General features: G+C 40.6%; 1 protein-coding gene across 2 annotated transcripts in view; it reads right to left on the bottom strand.

Annotated features, from left to right (window-relative positions):
- Window positions 1-20,995, bottom strand: part of Dyrk1a (dual-specificity tyrosine-(Y)-phosphorylation regulated kinase 1A) — a gene marked incomplete at its 3' end in the record, with an annotated part of 132,313 nt that extends 111,318 nt beyond the window's left edge. Inside the window, 3 exon segments of one of the 2 annotated variants that reach the window (XM_005375749.2) lie at window positions 10,900-11,070; window positions 20,492-20,615; window positions 20,847-20,995. 2 annotated transcript variants of the gene reach the window in all.
- Between the last annotated feature and the right edge of the window lie 3,533 nt (window positions 20,996-24,528).

The following is a 24,528-nucleotide window of genomic DNA, read 5'->3' as shown; positions in this document are numbered from 1 at the left end:
AATCGGTTAGAAAAAGACAGACAGTGTGCTCACGGAAAGCTTAATGCCTGTGGCATAAACGACTCCCAACATCTCTGGAGGTGTGGGAATATGCGGACAGCAAAGAGGAGACTGGAAAGACAAGCTGGGGTCCGTATTACACAGAGAACCTGAACACTTTAATAAAGGTGGTTTCTATTCCATGGAAACAAGACTCATGGAAGATTACAGTCTACAGGCCGGGGATAAAGCTCAGTGACACAGCGCCTGCCTAGCAAGTGCAAGGTCCTGAATTCAATTCCAGGAACAAAAGCAAAAAAAAAAAAATTGACCAAGGTCTAGAGTTATAGCTCATAGGCAGAACACCTGCCTAGCAAATGTTAGGCCCTGGGTTTGCCTCCCAATACTACAAAAATAAATAGACTACAGTCTATAGAATACTATACTCAGTGCAGGGGCAGGTATCATACAAAGTGTTAAGAATGACAAGGAAAACTAGGTGTAGTGATGCACATGCCTCTACTCCCAGCACTTGAGAGGCTGAGGCAGGAGGATTGCTGTGAATTTGAGGCCAGCCTGGGCTACATAGTGAGTTCATGGCCAGCCTGAACTACATAATAAGACCCTGTCTCAAAACACCAAAAAAAAAAAAAAAGGATAAAAAAAGAGAAAAAGGGAAAAAAAATAAAAACTGGTATGAAGAGGGAATATTAAAGCTTCAATAAGTACACACTGAACATAATGGATACTCCAGCCATATACTTCTTTCTGTTCACTCACAAAAACACACTGAAAATGAAAAGTAGTTAAAAAAAAAAAGATGTGGTGGCACATGTGTGTAATCCAAGCACTCGGGAGGCTGAGGCAGAAGGATCAACACGAGTTCCGAGGCCAGCCTGGGCTACAAAGGGAGTTCAAGGCCAGTCTGAACTGCACAGTGAGACCCTGTCTCAAAAAGACATTAAACAAATACATATACATACCTATATATACATATATATATATATATATATATATAATATCACACCTGCAAGTTCTATGAGTAAGTCCAAATAGAATAAAATACAGTAAGATCCCAAATTGCAAACCAAACTACATAAAGATTGGCAAACAACACTAGTGGCATATTTTCTGTGGAAATGGGAACACAGAGGTATAAGGTATGATCAACAAATATAGAGTGAACACTTGGATTTTTACTTATTACAGTAAAAGACACACTATCATAAATTTCTCTCAAAATACTCCTCTCACTCTGAACACACTTATTCCACCTTCCCTGCTGTTTTCAGAAGCAACCCCGAAGTCCTCTTTCATGTCTTTAGTTGTGCTGTCGTACCTGTGTCAATGTCCAGAATCAACTCAAAGGTTTACTTTTCAGGGTCATTTTGACTGGGGAAAGCCAGAAGTTACCAGTGCCAGATTCAGTGAATGTGGTAGATGAAGACACACCATAATGCTTTTACAAGGCTGCATTTCCATTGGATGTCATTCAGCAGCACATTCACATTTTTATCACAATTCACAAACTCACAAAACTGATGAAAGAACTGCTTCAGAAGCCCGGTGTAGTGGCACACGTCTGTAATCTCAGCACTCGGGAGGCTGAGGCAGGAGGATCGTTGCAAGTTCAAGACCAGCCTTGGGCTACAAAGTGAGCTCAAGGCCAGCCTGAACTGCAAAAAAAAAAAAAGCAGAACTGCTTCAGAAAGTGCCAAGAATGATGGGATAAGCGTGTTTAAAGAAAGGGACAGTATATTTTACGGGGGATGAATAGCAATGTGTCTTTTACTGTAATAAATTTATTTCAGCATTCACTGTACGTTTTGATCCCACCTAACAAGCATAAGAGAAAACAGGTTTAGAGCACAAAACTAAAATCAGAGTAAATCAGTCAGTAAGCACAGCCATGTACTCCAGCCCTGTATCTAAGGACTCGGCTTGCAGAACACCACGCATAGGGATCACACAATCCCTCTCTCTCTGAGCCATAAGACTTACAATCTCACCCTGAAACATAAAAGCCCTGCATTAAGGCTGGGGATGGAATTCAGCAGTATAGCAGTTGTCTTTCATGCACAAGGCCCAAGGACTGCCAAAAATTTAAAAAAAAAAAAAAACAACACACAGGAGAACCCTAGGGATACTCATTTCTTGAGTCCCTTGCTCAAATATTTGAAGAAAGTTGCTGCTATCGAAGACAGAAACCAGTGGCTACACAGGGTGGAGTGAACCTTGCAGCCCCAGGTACTCAGACAATTGAGGAAGAGCAGCTGAGTCCAGGAGTCTGAGGTCAAGCCGGGCAACACAGAGTTGTGCCAAAACAAAACAAACAAACAAAAAAGACAGAGAAAGAGGCAGAAACCAAAGCAAGCAGAAAAACAGGAATCCAGAGAAAAATGAATCAGTATCATGAAGGGGAAAAAATGGTATTTAACTGTCATATAAAATATATGTACAGGTATCCACTAAGTAAAAATAAGACACTAGTGGTAGAAAAAAATACTAAGAAAATAAGAAGATATTTTCATCAAAAATAAGAGTTCAAAAATCTCTCAAGGGATTGTAAAAAACAGAAAATAGTATAACAAAAATACAAGTCACTTGAGAAAAATAAGAAATTATCAAGGATGTTGTACAAGAAAATTTTCCAGGACTAAAGGATATACTCCTCCAAAGTGAAAGGATGGATCCAATACAATAAAAAAAAAAAAAAAAAAAACCTATGCTAAAACGCACCACTAACAAAACTTTGAAACACCAGCAATAAAGAACAGATCTTTGGAACTTCCAAAGAGTAAAAAAGAGAGGGTTAAAAGGGCAGAGATCACACAAAAAGAATGAAAACTCCTAATACACTATGGTTTTGTAGTATTTAGTGGCTGTCAATGTCAGAGTAGTATTTTGTGCCTCTGAAAGCAAACCTACCAGCCATGATATATTCTCCCCACTCACTTCTCCCTTCAAAAAAAAAAGACAAAGAAGTGAAAGTAATTTTATCAATTCTCTAGAACTTACTGCCAAGGGACAGGAAACAAGGAATACAGAAACTCAATGACACTATGAGGATTCACTCAAAAAAAAAAAAAAAAAAAAATCAAGGCAACAGGAAGCTACAAGATAGGAAATACGTTTCTTTAACAAGTAAATTGCAAGGAGAAAAAGAAAACAGAAGCCAACTAATAAATTAACCAATGATAATTTACGGATCCTACTCAGAAACCAATGATAATTTATGGATCCTACTCAGAAACTCATTTAAATAAACTATTTTAAATATGTGATCATGAGACAATCAAGGCCAACTACCAATCTGAATTTTGGGGGAAGGGGGTTTGAGATAGGACCTCGCTATGTAGTTCAGGTTAGCCTTGAACTCACTATGTAGTACAGGCTGGCCATGAACCTGTGAAGATCCTCCTGTCTCAGCCTCCCAAGTGCTAGGGTTACAGGCATGCACCACATGCCTGGCCCACCAATTTCAATTCTTACTTAGATATCTGAAGAATTATTACTAATCTTTTAGGGGGTAGGGCACTGGGGTTGTGGTGAACCAGGTCTCATTGTGCTGCCCAGGCTAGACTTAATTCAACTAGGCTCAAGTGATCCTGCTATCTCAGCATCCAAGTAGCTAGAACTACTGACGCATGCCATAGTGCCCAAGTCTAAAGATAGGATAGTGTTTTAAAGGTATATGGTAAGATACTGGATCAGTGTTTACCGTTCTTGTCTTTTAGAGATACATATTAAAATGCTCGAAAGTGAAATTATATGTCTAGATTTTCTTTTAAAAATTGAAAGAACACCCAGGCATGGTGGCATATGCCTGTAATGCCAGGCAGGTGGATCACTGCGAGTTCAAGGCCAGCCTGGGCTACATAGTGAATCCAGGCTAGCCTGACCTGCATAGGGAAACCCAGTCTCAAAAAAAAGAAACCTCAAGGAAGCGAGGGGCTAATAATAGGTGGTACAGCCAGGTGTGGTGGCACACGCCTGTAATCCCAGCACTCGGGAGGCTGAGGCAGGAGAATCGTTATGAGTTTGAGACCAGCCTGGGCTACAAAGTGAGCCAGCCTGAACTGTACAGCGAGACCCTGCCTCAAAAGGACAAAAATAATAATAATAATAGGTGGTAGGCTTATTAATGTTGAAGGTTAATGAGTACACAGGCCTTCACTATATTCTCTAACCTCCAGCATTTTGTTTTAATAGAATGTAGAAAATAAATTATATCTACTATTGAAGGCACAGGATCATGAAGCAAGACAGGGTTCCCCATAAAAATTGTGTTCAAATGGCAGTTCTGTGCCAGTCAACACTTTTAATCATGAGTGAAAGTAGATGAAATATATTTTCAGACAATGTCTCTGAAAGCTGGCCTCCCTAATGGACACTTTTTCTCAGGAAACATTGAGAGACACTCCAACAACATGAAAGATGAAACAGAAAAAGGCCAGAGATGCAAGAAACAGGAGATTCAAGACTGCTGGGAGATATCCCACAAGAACTCTACTGTACCCAGACAGCAAGAACCTCAGAGGTCTTAAAGGAAGAAATTAACTATCTGGCACACATAACTGTACAGAAAACCACACTGAGAGGACACTGGAAGTACAAAAAAACTTAACACACAAATACCAAGAAAGTAAAGTAAGTAGAAATAAAGACAACTGCTCATTCTAGGGAAAACCAAATTATACAAACAAAGACAAAAATATATATATAGTCACAGAATAAAATCTGGCTTATGGTAAACAAGAATTACATAGTGATAATAAATACTGACTACTGACTTTATAAAAATTTATAAGCCAGGCATGGTGGCACACACGTGTAATCCCAGCACTCAGGAGGCTGAGGCAGGAGGATCACTGCAAATCTGAGGCCAGTCTGGGCTACAAAGTGAGCTCAAAGCCAGCCTGAAGTGGATAGTGAGATCCTGTCTCAGAAGAGAAGAGACGAGACGAGACAAGACAACAGAATTTTATGTAACTATAAGGGATAGATGGAAGAAGAGTGTGAGATTTTACGTTAAATATTCACTCTAATACAAACTCAACAGATAACATCTTAAATTTTAAGTCCATTACAAACTGAGGAGCAAAGCTACTACCCAACCTCCAAACCCTGCTTCTTCCTTTGTAACAGAAGCTAACTTTGCTCAGGACACATCTGCACACCACTGCCATTTAGGGTTGTGCTTAAGGAAAGCATGCCCATTTCTACAAGCAGGCTAATGGGTCTCACATATTCCAATCTCCCTTTCTTGTGAGTGTTTCAGAAACAGGCATTTAGCCCATGAGATAAGCCTTCCAAGAAGTTTGTGGGCAAAATTTCCATTCTTATCTAGCTACAAGAAGAAAAAATGTTTGCCTTCCTTCTCTGGATATTGTTTGAATACAACTTCTGCCTGCAGTCCCCTTATTAATCTGAGCACAGGCCCCCAGTGACTACAGGGGGAAATGGAAGGTCAGAGGCCTACACTACTGTCACCAAATGAGTTAGCTCTTTAAGTCCATGTGCAACCTCTAATAGTGAGTTAAATCCCCTTACCTGAAACCAGTTTGGTACAGGGTATCAATAACTGCATTCAAGAGCACCTTGATTTAGTAAGTCTTTTGTTTGTTTTGATTTTTGTGTGTGTGTGTGTGGTACTGGGAATTGAATCCAGGGCCTTGTGCACGCAAGGCAAGAACTCTACCACCGAGCCACATCCCAAGCCCAAGCATACTATTTAGAAACAGAGATGAATCAAAGAAACAAGAGTTACGATGAAAGTGACTGCCTGCACAGCAGAGCTTGTCAACTGCCATGCATGTCACACAGCACTGCAAACGTTTCAGGTGTGCCAAGATCCCTCAAAGACCTCAGGAACCAAAACAGCCCGTCTCATTTTGTCCACAAAGGCCCTGCCGTGGAAAGTTCTGGAAAGACTGCTCTGTGCAGCAGGACTGGGAAGCAGGGAGGTGTGCTGAGCACAGCTAGCTTTCACCATAAGCTTTTCACTAAGTAGTATACGTTTCCTACTATATGCACAATAAAAATAAAAAATTATAGCAGGAAGCACAAGGAAACTAAAGATCTACAAAGAAGTCATTAACAATAACATAAAGAAAGAACCTAATTGAAAACTATTTCAGAAACAACTCAAGATAATTTGGCAGTAAAACTAATTTCAGAGCCAGATGTGGTGGCACACACCTGTAACCCCAGCACTTGGGAGGCTGAGGCAGGAGGATGGATCACTGCGAGTTGGAGACCAGATTGGGCTACAAAGTGAGCTCAAGGCCAGCCTGAACTGCATAGTGAGACCCTGTCTCAAAAGGACAAAATGGGAAAGAAAACCTAATTTCAAAGTGGTAGGAGAGGAGTTACAAGGAGTCAAGGAACCACACAGTTCTTGACGTAACTCTACCCAATCACGAAAAGCAAAAACACAGAATTATGTTTTATTGTGCTTATACTGGTTGGATCGTATTAGCTGCTATCCATATCCATATTAACTGCTAAACTTTCTTTACATTTTCAAGTGACTCAAATTAGTATGCTCAGGAAACAGTAAAAATAACCAAGAAATCCTTCATTCGGTTATATACTGTAGGGTAAGCAAGATGCACATGGTCTCTGCTGTCATGAAGTTATGCTAATCCTTGCTAAATAAACTATGCTCCACAGAAGCAATACAGAATAAAACCTAAGAGGGCCTTGACTAAAGCCTAGTCTGAAGGCTACCTTACCACTGCGTACTTTAGGCAATATTACTTTACCCCTAAGCATCCATTTCGCTACCACAGATTACATGAACACAGCACCTGAGTTGTGATGTATGTTTAGGTTTATAAAGCATCAGGAGCAACTTTAATAATGGCCGTGGAGAGGACTTCTTGTAACATGTTCGTGTGAGTTGCAACACTGCAAGAAGGTCATCTCCAAGTTTTTTCCTTCATACCATCTCAAGGTCAAGTGGTGTGCAGAACACATTCCAGGCAGAGGAGCTCCCTAGTATGTCCTGCTTCAAGTCTACCAGGACTGATATTTTATTAAGTCCTCATCCTGTGCCAGGGATATAGCTGAGTGGCACAAGCGCCTGCCTGGCAAGCACAAGGTCCTGAGTTTGATTACTCATGTTAAAAAAAAAAAAAAAAAAGAAGTCCTCATCCCTTCAGCCTCTTAATTTTTTTAGTCCTATGCAGCATGCACTCTGCAAACTTCTACAATTGTGAAGACTACTAAGACTATTACCCTGTGATCTCACCTGTTGGAAACTGACAGTCTTTAGAAACAGGCTACCTTCTTCTCTAATTTCTGCCTAAAAGAACACGGTGTAGTAACACTAAAAATGCTTTCTCAAAGAAATAATGCATTGGTTTTGTATCACTCTTATAACCAGTCAGCCAACATTTAAGGAGTCTTCTACATATATGCCGGTATATGAGGCCCTGAAGATACAGCAACAAACAACATGCAAGACCCTGCTCTCAACCAGCTCGGTTTGAAGAAAACAGAAACAAACCAATAAACCTAACAGCTACCAAAGCTAACCTGTGCAGGAGAGAAGAGTCATCGTGTCAAAGAAGAGTCAGGGAAGGCCTCCCTTAACACAGGACATTTCACACCTAAAGATGAGCAGGAGTTAAAGGGCGAAGTCCTAAGTACTTCACATGTGCTGTACTAACTTATTCTTCACAACTATAAACAACAGAGAGGTAATTAGCCTTATTTACAGACAGGGAAACTAAGGCTTAGGAATATTACCTAGCAGGGGAAAGACAAAATCAGGGCTCACAGCCAGACATGGAGAGGAGACGCCACAGGGTGCACTTGTTCCCACCACACTACCTGTGTGACAGACTCTAAGGACTCTCTCATGACCCTACTGTCTAGTGCCCATGTCTGAGCAGTCCCTTCCCTGCATGTGGCAGGCCTCTGAGCAACAGAAGACAGCAAACGTAAGGGGACGTCACTTCCATGGATATGGACACAAGTTTGGACATCTATACCGCAAAGTGACTCTCCCTTGTAGACTCTGGGAAAGTAAGTGGTTATGTGGCAAAGAACGATGTGGCAAGGAACGCAGGACAGGTAAGTACTGACTGATCAATTCTAGATTTGTTTCAGTTTCTACAAGAAAACTCAGGTCCACAATCTTATAGTGCATAAGGAACAAAATACTGTACTGCCAACAGCCACATTACCTTAGAAGAAGAGGTCCTTCTCAAGTCTCACATGAGACTACAGCCTTGGCCAACATCTTTATAGCCTTCCAAGACTAAAGAAGAGGACCCAGGGAACGTGCCCACACACCAGCCCCACAGAAACTGTGAGAAAATGAATACATGGGCTCTGAGCTGCCAACTTTGTCGTTTTACTGCCATACAGGGAGAAGAATATGCACTGCTGCGAAATAAAGTTCATCATCACATCCTGCTGCTCTGCTGGAGTACTTATTTCAACTGCTCTAACTACACACCAACTCAACTTCAGGCTGTGATCATAATTAGTCTTTTGCAAAATTCAGATACCAAGATGTCAGCACTCACCATAACCCAACCCTGCACTCATAACAGCCATTTTAACAAGTGTGTCTACTAATTCTACTAATTGAATTCTTTGTATTCAAGTTCTCACCTATCCATTCTCTAATCTGCCATGAATACATTCAGTGTATTTTTCGTGTGACACAATTTTCACTCCCCTGATCCAGGTCTTTTGATAATACCTTCCATATATGTGCCTAACCTTCTTCTCTTTTTTTTGAACCAGGAATCAAACTCACGACCTTGCACTTGCTAGGCAGGTGCCATGCTGCTAAGCTATACCCCTAGCTCTGTGCCTAACTTTCTGAGTAAATGATTTGGATGTCTCTGGTTTCTTAACTCTAACATCTGTGTCCATTCTAGATTTGTTTCAGTTGACTGACTTCCTATCTGTGAGTCACATCAACCTGCTTCTTTATATATATTTAGTAATCTTTAATTGCATGTTAAACATTTCACATGACTGACTCTCGGGATTGATTAATTTCCTTTTCTTCCCCTAGTCTTTTTTTTGATACAGGGACCTCCCAGTCAGCTTTCCTGTTGCTGGATCACAATACCCAACACCCATAATTTAAAGAGCTTTAATGTAACTCATGGTGTCAGAAGATTCAGTACATGGTGGGCTGGCTCCAAGGCAGAGACATGGTAGAAAGGTGTGTAGAGCAAAGCTGCTGAGTTCATGAAGGCTGAAGCAGAGAAGCACAGCAGAGCAACAGCACCAGAGAGTAAGGGGGCAGGGACCATTTACAGTATCCAAAGCCAGGCCTCTGAGACCCCCAGACTTACTCAGAAGTGTGCATTATTAATCCCTCAGGCAGACCCCAAGCCAATCAAATTGATATAACAAAGCTTAATGCCACAGTAAGTTACTAAGCTGCCCAGGTTGGGCTTGAACTTGAGACCTTCCTGCCTCAGCCTCCCCCAAGTGCTGAATTACTGCCATAAGCTACTACACCTATCGTGGATGTCTCATATTTCCTTCAAGAGCAACGGCAGTACTGATAGCAGGCTACTGCATTATTTCCAGGCCATTTTGCTCCTTTTAAGGTTTACTCTTAAAACTTTTTCCAAATAGACCTAGAGTAGCCTTTACTTTAGGCCTAGCTTTAGCCTTGCAAGGGTCTTAGCATGCCCTGCATTTAAGGCGATCTTTCCACTGTGGCTGTGTAAAGTACTCAAATAATTCTCAGCCCTGTATAAACTTTGCGAACTGTTGTGTTCACAGCTTTCCCAGACTGGTATTCACTTAAACAAGGCAGCCACTAGGTAGATGCCCAGAACTGTTTTCCTACACAGCTCCCTCCTCTCCAAAACTCTGTTCCTCAAAGAAGAAGACCTCAGTCTCCTGCAACTCCATCGTGTGTTTCCTCAATTCAGTGAGGCCACGTGGCTCTATCCGGGATTCCCCTGCCTTGAAGCATGAAAACTGCATCCAGTCAGAAGCTAAGCCACCACAGGGCTCACCTCATCCACCACCTATCAAGACGGTCCGGTGCTGCCTACCACTTGGTATCTGGAAACAGCGGTCTGCCCACTGTAGATTTTCGTAGTAGCAGGGTAAATTAAGAATGCTACAACCAGCAGCTCAAGGGCAGCCTAAACTACAATAGTGAGACCCTGTTTCAAATTAAAAAAAAAAAAAAAAAAAAAAAAGGAAGCTATTGCCTCATAGACTCCTTGACATTTAAATTTACCCAAACCACATTACCTTATCTTTTAAAGAGAGAACTTCCAAACATACATATATATATCATGTTGCTTTATAGCACTGATTAATTTATGTAATTGTTATTTGCTTTCTTTATTCTACATCTTATAATAAAATGTGAGCTCTGTTAATTACAGAGATCTTGTCTATGTTGTCACTCCTGTATCCCTACCTAGAACATATTCTGACTTAGAAAAGATTCAAATTCAACACATTAAATCAATAAACAAACTGTTTTAAGGGGCTGGGGATTTAGCTCAGCGGCACAGTGCCTGCCTTGCAAGCACAAGGTTGTGAGTTCGATTCCCAGTACCAGAACAAAAAACCAAAAAAAAAAAAAAAAACTGTTTTATAAGTATCTCACTTAATGTATACTGCGGACTCTTCTCATTAGTAAATCTAATCTAGATCCAGGTAAGCCTGACCCTCTAGAGTTCCTTGGAATCGTCTATTATCTTAATTAGCATCATCTTAGTAAAGGTTCTAGTTGCAAACATAAGAAACATGAGTTTTGTTTAGGATGAAAAGGAAGTTCTCAAAGTGTATTGAACAATTCACAGCTCCAGGAGGGCACAGGCTGGAAGGCTACAGTCAAAAACACCCAAAACTCAAACCACAGATCTGACATACGAAGGACAACACAAGATTCAACCACGAGATTTATACTGATACCATTGAGACCAGGAATTAAATGCTGCAACTGGAATCTCCGTCACTTTGCCTCTGGAAAAACAGATGGGGTTGTCATCACCTATGCCAAGGAGCACAAATTCAAAAAGGCCTACTTCCTTTTAGGTAGCCAGGCACAGGCAGGAGTGGAGGTTCTAGGTCACAGGACTGCATCTGAATAGCAAGACAAAAGCAAAGCAATCAACTGACTTTGTTGAGGGAAGGCGATCTCTACCTCCCAGCAAGACTCCTAAAGTCTTCTCCAAACACAGAAAGGTGCTAGACTTTTATCACCCAAAAGATTAATGAACAAGTAGCAGAAGGCACCAATCCCAGCACAGAGAACTCTCATGTATTTCTTCAATTCAAGTTACAGAAGCTGTTTCTCTTTCTTTTCTAAGTGTTTAACTCATGGGCAATTAACTGTTCACTGGCTTTTTATTATCTGGAGGCAGCATATGCAACTTACTATGATTATCCTAAAGCAAATTTACTTCCCTTGCATCTTACTTTCCAAATTTATAAAACAGGAAATACCTACTACCTTGCAGGATTGCTAGAGGTATTAAAATAATAAATATGTACAGCAGCTGGCCTAATAGCACCTACTGTTATTGCAAAATAGTAGCTTACTTTTTAAGAGACAAACACAGATCTACATGAACACAGCTTTTAAAAACCTGCCAACAAGTTCGAAGTCTAAGCTGTTTGTCTTACCTGGGTATTATAGAAGTAATGCCAGCACCCCATGTTGCCAGAGAAAGCAACAAGCAGCTTAGAGCAGGCTAAAATGTTACCATCAAAACAAAATGCAAGCATGGGTAAATTAATAAACCCTTCGCCCAAACTACAAGCCTGCTGAGGTAGCAGTATCACCATGAATTCAAGGCCAATCTGAGCTACATAATGAGACCCTGTTTTAAAAAAATGAAAATAAATTTTAAGAAGATTAACTAACAGCTTCATAATTTTCTAACTATGGTTACATGATCTACTTTCCTAAGCTGGGCCAGGTAGTGCACACCTGTAATCCCAGCACTCAGAAGGCTGAGGCAGGAGGACTGTTCCAAATTCGAGACCAGCTTGGGGTGCAAAATGAGCTCAAGGCCAGCCTGAACTGCATAGTGAGACCCCACCTCAAAAAGACAAAAAAAGATTTACTTTTCTTTAAAAAAAACTTTTTTCTGAAAACCTATCCATCCAATAAACTTTTCATCAATCATTCTTGTTCCATCATCCAAATTTCAATAAAGTTAAAGGCAAAAAGTTCCCAAACTACTTTTTTGGTCACTTTTTAAATGAAATCAAAGTTAGAGTTAATTTTAAATATCTTAAATATGCACCCTGAGAGCTATTACAAACACTGGATTACACTCCAGTTATAACTGTTGAATGACCTTCACTGTGTCAACTAGGAATGATGATGAATATTCAAGATGATCCCTCTCCATAGTTTAAATGTATTCCGATGACCACTGAAGACTGTAAAGATGTCAGTAAACTGCTACAATTACAGACTCCTTTAACCTAAAAGGAAGTCTTTTCACATTCTCAATATCTAGTTCCCAACATACAGTAGCTTCTTTCTCCTGAGTACACAGTGCTCTCCAACCCTCTCTTCCTTAAAAAGCCTAACCTCTACCTTTTCCCTCCAGACTCTCGCACGCCCTGCTCAACTCTTACTCAGCTCTTACTCACATGCCCGTCCCTGGCCTGGCTGCAGTTCTTGGGTCCTCCACACCAACTAACAGATCAAAAGATGCAACTCACAGGTTCACTCAGCGAGTGTTTAGTGCTTACTATGTGTCAAGCACTCGAAACTCTCCCTCCACCTTCGCCCTCACTTCCTGGTTGCAAAAGGAAAAAGTTTCTGCAAAGGATTAGACAAGCACTAAAAAAGTAATATGTATTATAAAGAAAGAGAAATGGGGACACAAGATTTGAAAAACTAAGAGCTGATTTGGGGAGGCTGGAGGGTGTTCCCTGACAAAGTGACAACTCACACTGAAGGAAAATTAACTGAAACGACAGGAGCCACTCCCGTCACAAGGTTCAGGAGCCTGCAAGAGGGCCAGGCGGGGCTGGAACACGACCACAGCGTGGGAGATGCACAGGTCCTGTGGTTATGCTGGTGTTTACCGGAAATTCACAGTTCACAGTTTAGAAAGTGTTGTGATTTTAAAGCTAATTCCTGCTCATCTGTTACTCAAGTCCCTCTCCCCTTTCTGCCCATTTAGCTGACTCTTTCTTGTTCTTTGACCTTCCCTGTACACCCAAATCTTTCACAGGTCTGTCTTACCTACAAGGTCTGTTTCCAAACCCTCTACCATAAAACCCTAAAACTGTCTTTAATTTCTTCCACAGCTCACTCTGATAATGCTGAACTGTGGACCTTCAGGCCAATTCCTAGGTAAACTTACCTAGATTTACTTCAGAAGACTTTTTTTTTAATTTTCATTTTTGTTGCTTTTTTGAAACAGGGTCTCAAAACTACGTAGCCTGGCCTGGCCTCAAACTCATAGCAATCCTGGCTGCCTTAGCCTCCCAAGTGCTGGGATTACAGGGGTGTGCCACCATGAGATTCTGAACTGGACTACAGAACCATTACAAGAAAATGCAAAGATAAATAAATTGCAAAATACTCAATGAGATCTTATTAGTTTTCTTACCCCTGCTGTTTTGAAAAACTCTTATGAAGGTCTGTTATATCACAAAAGTAACGTCTATCAATAACAAATGTCTGATGTGAGCCAGGCGTGGTGGCGCACACCTGTAATCCCAACACTCAGGAGGCTGAAGCAGGAGGATCACTGCGAGTTCAAGACCAGCCTGGGCTACAAAGTGAGCTCAAGGCCAGCCTGGACTCCATAGGGAGACCCTCTCTCAAAAAGACAAAAAAAGAAAAAAAAAAAAAAAAAAGCAAAAATCACCATGACAGTTGCTCTTCTCAAGAAAAAAAATGACCAAATCAGAACAAAGTTGTAAACTAACGGTACTTCTCTGAAGGACTAGAGTCTTATTTATACCCAAACTCTTAACTAAAAATTATTGTCAAAATGAAAAAAAAATTATCTTCAAAAACCAACGTCATGAGCTGGACATGGTTGCACACACCTGTAATCCCAGCACTCAGAAGGCTGAGGATTACCACAAGTTTCAGGCCAGCCTGAACTACACAGGGAGACCCTACCTCAAAAAAATAAAAAAACAAAAAAAAGTCCTATTTCATACTCCGTACTTCCTTTAAATGTCTTCTCTAGACTGTATCCTTAAGCCTACTCCAGAAACAAAGATTCCCCTCCAATATAGTTCCCACAGTCACAAAGAATGAGGTGAGGTCACAGCCTTTGCCTTAGTACTGATGCTCAGGTCCAGTTCCAAGTTGGGACTAGTAGGTGCTCTACTCTCACTCCACAAAATACATGTGTCCCAAATAATCTTCCAGTCAGCATTAATGTAAAACACTAAACAGAACAGGAGAGTTCTGAAGGAAACATTAAAACACTCAAAAATAAATGATCCGCTCATATGCTCAGCTACTCTACATTTTCCAATCCATAAATTACCGTCCAACTTTCTCCTTCCCAGATTCACTGCTCTGAACATTGCCTTTTCCCACCACCCCATTTTGAAGTTCTACAAACTGTTTCCACCTGTCCTAACAGGAGGCCAGAGGTACACTAATTCTAATTTTGGTTCTTAACAGATCCTTCAAGGATTCAGCAGGAAATATTCTTAACCCAACCACTCCTAGGACCTTTCAGTAGTCTGACGCCAAACATTAATATTCTCTCTCTCCTTCACACCCCACCACAACATCTTTTTGAGACAGGCTCTCTGTTTATGATGTTATTGCCCAGGCTGGTCTCAAATTTGTGGACTCAAGGGACCCTTCCACCTCAGCCACCCAAGTAGCTGAGATTACAACGCAAAAGCATGGCTTAATTCCCTCCTTTTTTTTTTTTTTTTTTTTTTGGTCTATTTGAGAGAGGGTCTCGCTCTGCAGTTCAGGCTGGCCTTGAGCTCACTTTGTAGCCCAGGCTGGTCTCAAACTCGCAACGATCCTCCTGCCTTCCTGTCTCAGCTTCCCCCGAGTACTGGGATTACAGGCGTGCACCACCACGCCTGGCCTCCCTCCTTTTTAGAATTCAGAAATACTCACTCAGTTCTGTTGAAAATGAAAGTATAGGCCCAGTGATATAGCTCAGCGGCACAAGCGCCTACCTGGCAAGCGCAAGGTCCTGAGTTCAATTCCCAGTACCAAAAAAAAAAAAAAGAAAGTGAAAGTATAATTAAGAATTTTTAAGGTGTTCCCATGTGCCTTCTACTTTTCACTTCGTACTCCTTCATCTCCTAATATATCCTCCTTACACTCTCACCTCCCATAAGCCACTGATCTCTCCCCAGTCTCCTGCTGAAAATCCGTCCTCTCATTGTCCACAACTGTTCCCACACCTTCCTGAGTCTGCCTCTCCCCACCCACCATACACGTCCGTCATTCTCCAAATTCACCCTCCACACCCCTCACCACCACAGGCAGCCACAGCCACATTGCATTCTCTGCAGACTGCCAAGTGCCCATGCTCTTCCATAAAAAGCCTGGCCACTCCGGTCCTGCCTCCTCTCCAGCCCCCAAACTGCCTTATCTCCCTGTGCTCTGCACATGGCAATATCTCTAAGATTAGCGCCCATGGTCTTGCTGGAGTTCATTTTTGCTCTGTATACACACATGAGAGGTAACCAGAGCTCATTCACTCCTGCAGTCAAAAGCTACCACCTAATTCACCTATCTTAGAGGACATGCAAACATTTACTCAATTAAAGAGAAACAAGAATCCCCTTCCCCATAGGCACGTACAAATTATTAAAACATCAGTTATTCATTGAACAGAATAAAAACCAGAAAATATTTTCAGATATCCATCTAACAAAGATTAAGTATTCTGTTACTTAAAATATAGGACCTATTATACAACTTAAGATGTTCCCTCATAACTAAAAATGCAAATCCATCTAGCCATCATTACTATCAGACTGACAGATTTAAAATCTTGAGAACACGTGTGTGAGAACTGGGAAACTGCACTGTCAGACAGTGGTAATAAAAGTATATACTGGTACTAGGTTATGTTTGGAAGAAATTTGAAATACATATTTGAATATGTGTATACCTATTGCAGACAGCTGGAAAAAGATGAAGAGGTGTCCCATGGCTAATGCTCACAAAACACAACTTCATGTACAAGAAGAAGGTATGTTGCAGCATTGTTTAAAAGCAAAAATACGAAGGCAATTTAAATACCCATTGATGGGGATGAAATAAAGGCACATCCATAAAATGAAACACTTCCCAACCATTAAAAATGACAGAGAACCTCTAAGTCAGCTATTAGGGAACTAGTTCTAAAATCAAGTAAGAAATTTAAGCTGCAAAACTGTGTTTAGCATGGCTTTGATTTTAAGTGCCCAGAGTGCACATACAACACATTCAATACCAACACACATAAAATACGAACAAAAACATGGGGCCATACAAACAGTCTTGTCACAATGTGCATTCAGGGTACATGCATATATAATTGGACACATATATGCAAGGAACACTACTGGTAGGAAACACTGAATAGTTCTTACCTACAAAGCATGAGATGGGGGATGATCCTACACCATGCCACAGGGTTTGATTTCAAATTCTTATAAAAGCCAAACACAGTGGCACACACCTGTAATCTCAATATTTGGGAAGCTGAAGCAGGAAGATTGCTGAGAGTTTGAGACCAGCCTGGTTTACATAGTGAATTCAAGGCCAATGTGAACTACATAATGAGACTCTGTCTCAAAAAAGGGCAGGGGAGGTGTATATTACTTTTAAAACCTAGAATTTCAGCAGGGCATGGTGGCACATGCCTGCAATCCCAGCATCAAGAGACTGAGGCAGGAGAATCATTACTAATTTGAGGCCAGCCTGGGCTACACAGTGAGTTCAAGACTAGCCTGAACTAGTGAGACCCTCTCTCAAAAAGACAAATAATTAAATATAAAACCTAAATAAATAAATAAATATAAAAGAATTTCATAGGTGATCAGAACTGTGCCTTACACACTTGATTTTTTTTGCCTCAAACAAGAGCCCTAAATAAATGATAAAGCCCTTAAAAAAAAAAAAAAAGGATATGGGCCACGGATGTAGCTCGGGGGCATAGCCCGTCTGGCAAGCACAGGGTTGTAAGTTCAATTCCTGGTACCAAAAAAAAAGGATACTCCTCTAGTCCAGTACTTAAGCCCCAAGGCTTTTCATGAGAATCATCCTCAGTGCCACTACCAGCACTCCCAGAGAAGGGAGCCGTCAAGAGGCAGCTAGCGCTCCCGACTTCCTCACCACGCAAGTGTCACATAACCCCTCATGACAATCACAAGGTGGCACTTCCCAAACATGCCCTCCATCTCCTCAGGGAAGGACACAGTGTGCCATGCTCTTCCCTCCCCTCTTCCAAAAAGCTCTCAGAGCAGGCGCTAATCTGAGTTTTAAAATGACAACCAACCAACCAACGGATAAAGTGTTAATCTGGTAAGAGGTAAGGAACAGTCCTCTTGGAGTATTCCCTTTTTGAATTTGGAAATCCAAAAAAATAAATAAAACAAAATAAATGAATAAATAAATAAGTTTGGGAATCCAGATTGTAATCTAATGGAACAAACTCTAACAATGACAATTATAAGCAACTAGATAAAAAGCAAAGCAATAATTTGGGGACAAAGCCAGCCTTTGTTCCTTCTAATCATGTCACATTCCTACCTGTCTACCTTAATGCTGTCTACTATAGTGTCAACAATACCTTATTTAAAACTGTCACTACCTGGGTATGGTGGTGCAGGCCTGTAATCCCAACATGGGAGGCTGAGTCAGGAGGATCGCTGTGAGTTCAAGGCCAGCCTGAACTGCACAGTGAGACCCTGTTTCAAAAAAAAAAAAAAAGACAAAAAACAAAAAAACCTGTCAACTTCTCACCTTTATTCACTTCACTAACTGAGAATACTTTTCTATAGGGCTAAAGGGAACTAACAATTTGCTAAGAATGAACCTGCACATAAAACAGCAACATATTTTAGGACAGCTACCCCTATAAAATCTCAACACATATACTGCCTTGTACTCTATTCCTACTTCTGCAGAAAAGAACAGCACAAAGAAGCAGGAGTCAGAAAAACTGAAACTAATCCCAGGCCAGCTTATTCTTGCACAGTGCCTATATACTTAGCTTCTTTGCATCCACTTCTTTTTTTCCTTGTCTTTTTGAAACAGGGTCTCACTATGCAGTTCACACTGGCCTCGAACTCACAGCATCTCCAGAAGGCTAAGAACCATTAGTTTTCCCAAGATCCTATTAGATCTAAAACTCCAGTTCAAGACAATTCTAGATCTTCCTTTTTTTCAAACCCACAGGAAGTAAAAAGGGAGATACTACATAGTAAATGTATCTTTACATCGCTATCCTCCTCCCTGGACACTTACTGAAGTCCTGATAAGTCCAAGTATTATTCTAGCATTATCTGCTGCATTTATGAGCAGGAATGCACACATGACATGGTCCAACAAACTATTAAAACTAAATCCATTCTAAATATGGATTCTATTTACATTCTAAATAAGATTTACATTATATTTACATCATAGATATTTATATTCTAAATATTTACATGAAAATCGGAGTTATCAAAAATCATGTTTCTATGAGAAAACTATGTGACAACGAAATAATATGCTGTTAGGCCCAAAATTCTTACTATGAAAAGTACAGATAATATAGTGTAACATAACCCAACTATAGATATATACTACAAAACTGATAATCTCTTTCAATTTAAATTATGCAGTTCAAAAGATTAGTGGCCAGGAGACCAGCCTGGGCTACACTGTGAGTTCAAGGCCAGCCCCTGACCCTGCCTGTAGTGAGACTCTGCCTCAAAACAAACAGATTAGTGGCCAAATATAGAAAATATCCCTAGGAAAGACAGGGTGCTTGGCAACCCACTCAGGTCCCCTTCTGTCTCTCTCTCAGAGAAGCTTTCTTTCCCCCCCAATAAATACATTCTGCTCTTAAAATATATATATATATATATATGGAATAAAACTAATTAACCGGTGGAGTAAGTTGCTTTATCTCTGGAAGATGCTTCCAAAACATTTGGAAGTATGACATGCAATGTTTTAATTTTCCCTCATTCTGTGCTTTTTTACTGAAAAGCAGCAGAAAAAGCACAGAAAATAGCCACCCTATCAAAGATCCAGCCTCCTTTGCAGCTACCTATGGCCACCTAAGTTCCAACTAAGAATACGTGACCAAAAGTCATGTGCACAACTTCTAGGTCTGTAGTTAAGGGAAGAGATGTGCCTTCCCCACAGCCCATTCCTGCACTGTGGATGTGGTAGGGAACTAGCTGCCTTATACAATAAAGAAAGGGTAATTCCTTAAGCACAGGAAAGCAACAAAAAGGAAGGAACCCTTTGTTCCCCTTGTCACAGGGCCATCACATCAGGCTTAGGTTGTTCACACTCTTGTTTTATGAGGAAAAATATGCTTCTTGTTTAAGCCACTTTTTTTAGCCAGACACAAGCCTAACCTCCATTCTAAAGATACATGTAGTTCAAATTTATAAAAAGTATCCCAAATTTATAACAAATTGATATTAAATATAATAGCTACCTAGTAACTCAATAAAGCTGAAAGTCTAAATTCTTATTTTAAGTCACAATAAAGCTTCCTATTGGATAATCTCATTACTGGCATTACTGCTACTATACCCTCTTATATTTACATGGCATACTTTTACAAAGCCTTCATTAAAGCCCAAAGAAAGTAAAAAGGCAGATCTCATTTCACATTCTCAAAATCCTGGGCAGGGCAACTGGTGCTATCCACATTTGGCTCCCAGGGCGTAGAACATACAGAAGCTATTTGGCTCAAGACTGAACCACTAAGGCATGGTACTCGGGCAGTATTGGCATACAGCTCCCACCTCTGCGTACACACACCTGTGTTCATGTACATACACCTGCTATGTGTGAGGCACTGGAGATCAATGTGATCAAGACCTACTGCTGAGCTGGGCGTGGAGGCTCACGCCCAGTACTCTGGAAGCTGAGGCAGGACAGTTGCTGTGAGTTCAAGGCCAGCCTGAACTGCATAGAGAGATCCTGTCTCAAAAACGACCAAAAAAAAAAAAAAAAAAAAATACACCAGACTTACTGCTGTCCAAATGAAACTTAAGATCTAAAGGGAGGGAGAGACAGACATTACATGAGCAACTCAATACATGAACAAGCTGAAAAATATGCAGCTATCTGTAGCAAGGACTATGGAAAGAAAAGCAGAGCATGGCCAAGGAAGCTTACCAGGACTAGGATTTAGGGATGGCCTCTCTGAAACAGGATTAGGGCTGAGAACTATGGGTATGAATGAAAAAGAGAAAGAGAAAGAGAAGGGGAGGAAGAAAACCCCACAGAAACATACACGCATCTCCACAGGAACCCTATGGTAATCACCACCAACCTATCTTACAGATAAGGAACTGTTGCTGTGAGACATTACCATACCTAAAGTTATACTGCCAGCAAGGGAGAGCCTGCTCAGAGTCCACATCTGCCCGACTGTGGGGCCTCTGGGTAGTCCCTCAGAGCAGGTGATCTGTCCACAGTGTCTTGCTGCCTCATCTGCCTCCTGCAAATGGGTAACATGCAGACTTGGAAAAGATACCACAGTTTGAGCACTTTTACACAAAAGCATGCCAAGATGCAAGCCATAACCACAAATGTCCATTAATTTTTTTTCCATTAAATTTTTAAAATTAAAATTTGCATTGAAAACTTTATAGACTTAGAAAACTTAAGAGTTTATTTAATGAACAGGAATGTTATTTAACATAGAGTTGCCAGACATGGTAGCCCACACCTGTAATCTCAGTACTTGGAAGGAACTGTTGGAAAGGTTCCTGAGGCAGAAGGATCCTCACAAGTTCAAGAGGTGGGAGCTGTATGCCAATACTGCCCGAGTACCAACAGTTCCTGAGGCAGAAGGATCCTCACAAGTTCAAGGCCAACCTCAACAACACAGCAAGACCCTGTATCAAAAAAACCAAACTTAAAAAAATGTTTAAAAAGGAGTTGATGCTTAAAGCCATTTCATAACATATCAAAGCAGTTCACTAGCCCCCCCCCAAAAAAAACTTAAGCATTTTAATTATGGGAAAATAAAACTCAAAGTGATTAAAATGTGATTAGAGCCACATTTTAAACTATTATATTTGATATATTCCTCAAAAAAGATGTGTACGTATAAATATATTAACAGAATATATTATAGACAATACATGTATGTCTCACACAGTATGTATATCTTGCCAAAAACTGACAGTAAGTACAAACTTTTAAAAACCACCTTCTAGAAGGGCGGGAACATAACTCTGGTAGAATAACCAGTTGCCAAAAAACCAAAATAATCCTATTATCAGCAAAAAATGTCTGCCTACAAGGAACCACATCGTTTTAGATGTCCAATGGAAGGCATTATCTCCAATAAAAAAATTTAACTCATGATACAATTCTAGAAGACTTCAATGGAAAGTGTAACTTTTTAAAAACATTTTGTTGGTTTATATAATGCTCTATTCTCAAGTCACTCTGTCTTCATACACCACAAAAATGTAACTAAGGCTGTCTGTAGCCACTACACTAGGAAACAAGACTTGGCTTCAATTACCTAACATGAATGTTAAATTAATCATTTAGTCTTATGAATTGTACATTTCACTTTCACACATCCCAAGGTAAACTTGACAACTCTAGCTTAACACTACTGAAACGACATAGACAAGATTATAAAAGAAACCGGACATGGTGGCTCACACCTATAATCCTAGCACTCTGAAGGCTGAGAGGCAGGAGGATCACTGGGAGTTCAACGCCAGCCCAGGCTACATAGTGAGTTCAAGGCCAGGCTGAACTACATAGCAAGCCCCTGTCTCAAAAAACCAAACCAATAAACAAAAAACCTGCCTAATGGTTACAATATTCATTCATATAAGTCTTTTGGAAAGCATAAGCACTACATATATATTGAGTGCTATTATACTTGGCATTGGATTCCTTTTGACAGTACAAACTGTGGTATCAAGTTTCAGAGGAACCTATCTGATAGTTTCAAATAGTATCTTTACTTCTAAACTGAAAACAGACACATGCATATGGAAGTTAAACCACCAAAAGACTCAAGAGAATCTTAGGATTGAGCTACCTCACAATTTAAATTACTGCCTTAAAATACAACAAAAATTTTTAAAACTAGTAAAATGTTGAGTGACAAGCCAAGTTCTTGATGAAGACTCTCTCGGAAGTTCTCAGTTTTGCTGCCATGTAAACTGGCAGGTTATTTTTTCCTGGGTTGAGGAAGAGTGCAAGACAAATTTGGGGGGCATGCTCTTGCAATGCAAGACTTCTTTCAATAAAGAGAAAGCTAATGCCAAAGCCAAAACTGACACACACCTAATAGCAAATACCAAAAAATTCACAAATTAAGCTCCCTCATCTGTTAAGTCTTGCTTCTAATGTCTTGTACAAGGCTATTTCTTCTTGTATAGTTACTTCTACCCAGATTTTTTTCCCCATAATTAGATACTTGCCAACCACAAGCATGCACACAGAAACACCTTTGGGCAGTCTAAATTTCTAAGCTATTTCTTAAAAAAAAAAAAAAAAAAAAAGTATTCAAGTAATACCCAAAATTCAACGCAAATTACCATCTTTCTTTGGATTAGTACAAAACAAAATACATGCCAGAGTCCATGGCATACCATATTTATAAAAAGTTATCTCGAATTTTACTTTCAGAGATATTCCTGGCACTACAAAAGCCTATAATCATAAACACAAGAAGCCTCCAAAAATAAAACTGATAAGCCTTCAAACAATAAAAGGGAAGTTTTCCTAACCAAGGGTCTTTTTTTGCTACCCATATTCGCTATCCACACAAGACACTGTCCTTAAAAGGAGTATTTTCATTTATCCTCGGTGTTAGCACCTTAAAATCTAGGCTTATTTTTTAATCCCTAGCATGCAGTAATTATGTAATTTGTAAAAGGTTCTACCAAAATGTCCTTAAAATGTTTACAAAGTAATCTCTTATCTAAATTGGAAATCCCTAAAAAAATTAATAAATAAACTGCAAATTCCTAAGGATAACAAAGATAGTGTCACTAGGTTATTTAGTCCATTCCCCAACCCTATGAATAACTGGCACTCATTCACGTCTATTCCTTCAAATCTAAAATTTTTGAAACTTTCACCAGGTATAAAGGAGTAGTCTTTCACCTTACAGACCGAGGAAAGGACCCTTCCTCCCAGAACAATTAATCTCTCAGCTAGACCTCTCAAGGGTGAATCTGAACCTTTAAGAGACTTGGTAGACACTGACAGGAGTCCTGAACTTTCTGGCAAGGTTTGAGGGCTACATAAATTTGGACAGCTACCATCAACACCACTTCCAGGCCAAGGCAAAGGTCGCCCAACTACTTGGGTACTCTCAGTGTAAGTCACCTGCCCCTTAAAAATCTAGCTATCACCAAGTAAACTTTTTTCTTAACTGTTTGTTTGAAACTTAAGCATGCGAAACTTTGTCTCCTAACTAATACTCTATCTAAAAGTAATACTCTCCCCAAAAAAATTATGAAAAACTCACAACAAAAGCAGTAATTCCAATGAATTATTAAAACACCCAAAGATCAGAATACTAAATATGTTCATTCTTAATCCATACAAGAAAAGTACAAAGGCCTACAGGGAAAATGAAATTCTTCTATGAAAAAATGACCAAAAATAACTTTAAAACTTTCTTACAACTTATCAATACTCAAAAGGATGCCTATAATTAAAATTAAGCATGTAGAACAAAAAGCACCAGGTAATACTCAGTTCCTTCCACTCAAAAAGAAAAAAAGAAAAAAAAAAAACAACTGACTACATACTTTTCAGGGAGGGGGTCTGAGAAGTTTCACTAAGTGAACTCATCTCGAGGTTTTCACTTCTGCAAACCCACAAAGTTAACTCCACGCTGAAAACTGTACGTGGACACAATCCCTAGGTTAGAACCCTGAGTCATCACTCCAAATTCGCCAGGATTTGTAGTAGCGAGTTGTACCCTAGCGATAGAGAGAGCCCTGTCTGACCAGCCGGCTGGCTCCTGGCGGCCCACATGAGTGACCTTGGCCGAGTCACTGCCCCTCTGGGCTCGGTCTGCGCATCTGTGAAATGGACTACAGTGCCTCCTGGCAGGTCAAGCGGAGGCACAGAGCAACCCTGGGGAGACAGCCCGGCACCAATCTCTGCGTGCGGAAACATCATAAAGGAGTGATTTTCCGGCAATCTGATGGAATGCAAGGACCAAATGGTTGCCGCCACGCGAGGGCTGCACCCAGATCCCAGGGTTCGCATCCGCGAAGGGTGGGCGAAAGGCACGGAGTCCCCGACTCGCCGCTGGGCCCTTTTTAACTATTTCAGGCGAGGCAGGCGCCGGGCCCGGGCGGCCGCGAAGCCGGCGCGGGTCGGCGCCCAGAGATAGCGGGCGAAGTTCGCGCGAGGCG

This window comes from Chinchilla lanigera, unplaced genomic scaffold (assembly GCF_000276665.1).
Source record: "Chinchilla lanigera isolate Chin_1 unplaced genomic scaffold, ChiLan1.0 scaffold00006, whole genome shotgun sequence".
In the NCBI taxonomy this organism is placed as follows: Eukaryota; Metazoa; Chordata; class Mammalia; order Rodentia; family Chinchillidae; genus Chinchilla; species Chinchilla lanigera.
The sequence above is the reverse complement of the archived record's forward strand: the minus strand, read 5'-3'. Positions and strand labels throughout refer to the sequence as shown.